A 2,800-nucleotide genomic window follows, 5' to 3' on the forward strand; every position below is an offset into this window, starting at 1 on the left:
ATATTACAAATTAGAAACTAAACTGTATGCGTGAATCTAATTACACTGCATAAATGTTACATAACCATAAAAACCATTTGATCTAGTCATCTAACAGAAGTGCAAAAAGCGTTATCTATGTAACATAAATGGTAACCTCTTGAAACAATATGGTGGCTCTTAAAGTCATGAACACGTTAAGGTTTTCACCAACTATAGTAGGAATGGCTGCAGTAATTACCTGAAACAACATAAATATGTTTTTATTTGATTGTATAGTAGGAAGAAAACATTAAGATTTATACTGCTGCTGCAGTAGGAAATCATATTGCTACTCAGTGTTCAAGCCTATCTATTGCAACCATCAATAAAAACATCAATCAATATAAGGCACACAAAATTTGATCTCTTGCATCAAGTTGGTAGATCATACCTCAAAGTCTTTACGAATGATTTTGTCCATGTTGCAAAGGGTTAGGATCTTGAATCTGGTTCTCCAAGTCTTGCTGCTTTGTGTCATCTCCATCTTCAACTCCAACAAGGTTTCTGGCTTCATTCTGCTGCTGACTCTGATTAAGTTGGACCGAGCGCAAAGTTCTCCTAGCCCACCATCTTAAATACTCAATGAGCAAAGAGTTCATACTGATTGAAATACTAAACCCAGTAAATGAGGAAAGTAAAATGGAGAACACAGGGCTTACTCCTAGCTGTAGAATCAACAAGGGGATTTTCAACTTCTGTATTAAAAATTAAACAAAAAATTTGGTCTACCAAATCCATCTAACGAATCGCATCACCTTACCACACTATAGAAAACATAAGCAAAGAGGATCACAAGTGCAAATTGGAACGATGCATAGGCTCAAATGTAGTTCTGGCTCACTGTAAATAAAACACTCAAATTCATGGTTTGACATAAAGCATTGTAAAAAACATAGATTCAGTACAACAATGTGGCAATCACACACAACGCTATTAAGGTTTGTTGTATGATAAAAAAAATGGATACTGAATATATGAAAGCTAATAGAAAATATTGGAAGAACCTGAAATTGCAAAACCATAGGAAGAGAAAGATGAATTACCCATCGTTGAAGCTATCATGGATGCGAGAAGACCTAGAACACAAGCAAATGACAAAGATACGGCAAGAGCATGGGGACCCAATTTACTAACCTGTTAGAATAAAGTTTTAGTTGAAAGTAAATGTAAACTCATGAGACTAAATTGAACAAGTGTGTTGGAAATCATTAAAAAATCAAAAAATAATAATAATACAAATTGTATTTAAAAGTTGAATAATCTTACTAAGAGTTGCTCCAGGAAGCAGAAATAGGCAAGCATACTGACCATGACAAGAATAGGGACGTCCTGCAATACCCTGTCATGAAAATGAAGAAATACCAGTTAAAACTAACATATACCCAAAGGTCAAAGGCATATATCACCACAAGATTAAGTCAAAACCTGTAAATTGTTAAATAATGATCTATTGATTATAGTAATGCTTTTATTAAGGTACAACTTGCAGGTCAATGAGAAATTTCTAATATATTCAAGGCATAAAAATACCCAATATAATAATGCAGCATGACATTATGGTAAATTAGTATAATCCTTCAGGAAAGAAACTTCCTCGAGATGTTGTTGTATAACCGATATAGCCAACAAGACCATATATAGCATTAAATTGGCAAAGAAACTTCCTCGAGATAGTTTCAGAAGAAATAGATGATCTGAAATATCCGACAGACCATATCTTCATGCTGAACATAAATCATAGCAGCTTTAGGATTCTTAGAATAAGACAGTAGTATTATCTTCCTCCTGTGTTCTACGTTATGAGAATATTATGAAATATTTTGGGTATGCAAAATCAAAAGCCTAGGACCTTTTGGTACCAGCAAAACTGAAAAAAAAAAAAAAACAACAAAAAATTGCAGTTTAATCAAGTTGTAAAGAAAAGATTAGGAAGAAGATTAGAACAAGAGAAGGTTAGCTAGTTTTTCATCCATTAGCAACAAAAAAAAAGATGCATTTTATATAACTCACACAAAAAAAAATCACTTTACGAAGAAGATTAGAACAAAGAGAAGATTAGCTATTTTTTCACCCATATCAACAAAATATTTGCATTTTAATCAATTCATGATAAAAGACTATCTTACGAAGAAGATTATTTTAAGAGCAGGAGAATATTATCGATTTTATCACCCAAAAATTGCACTTTGATCAACTAATAAAGAATTTCAAGAAAAAAAAATACTGCCGCCAAACAATTTTTAAGAGTAAAAAACTCAATATCACAAATAAGATAACCAAGCAAACGTTAAGAGGAAGAAAGCTCAGATAAATCTCTCAAAAAGGAAAGCAAAAGCTGAATCAGGACATGAGGGTGCACCCACAAAATATTACTCCAAAAATCTCCATCAAGAGGTAGAATATAAAGCTAATGAACAACCATGCACTGCAAAGAACACTTGAAAAACTGGATCCCAACAGAGGATTGAAGGGACTATGAGAAGAGGAAAAGGATTACCTGCTGGATGATATCAGTGGTGACTTGATTCGGGGAAGCGTAAGCTGCCATCATAGGCATCGTCTAGTAACTCTTGGCTGGTGGTTATGTATGCTGGGAGAAGAAGTATTGCGGTGTCGATAGGCGGCGAGGATCAGCGTCGGGTTGGGAAGGAGGGGAAAGGGGAATCGGCAGTGGTGACCTAGCCTCACGCGAACAAAAAAACTCTTTGTTCGTGAATTTTTTTCGTGAAGTTAAAAAAAACTATTATTATTTTGGGATTCAACAACATTCAATAGACAA

The 2,800-nt window shown here is 34.2% G+C and overlaps 1 pseudogene; it reads right to left on the minus strand.

Moving 5' to 3' along the window:
- Window positions 1–418: 418 nt before the first annotated feature.
- LOC121986629 lies at window positions 419–2,578 on the minus strand (annotated as a pseudogene).
- Window positions 2,579–2,800: the final 222 nt, after the last annotated feature.

The sequence above is a fragment of the Zingiber officinale genome, chromosome 5B (assembly GCF_018446385.1).
Source record: "Zingiber officinale cultivar Zhangliang chromosome 5B, Zo_v1.1, whole genome shotgun sequence".
Lineage (NCBI taxonomy): Eukaryota > Viridiplantae > Streptophyta > Magnoliopsida > Zingiberales > Zingiberaceae > Zingiber > Zingiber officinale.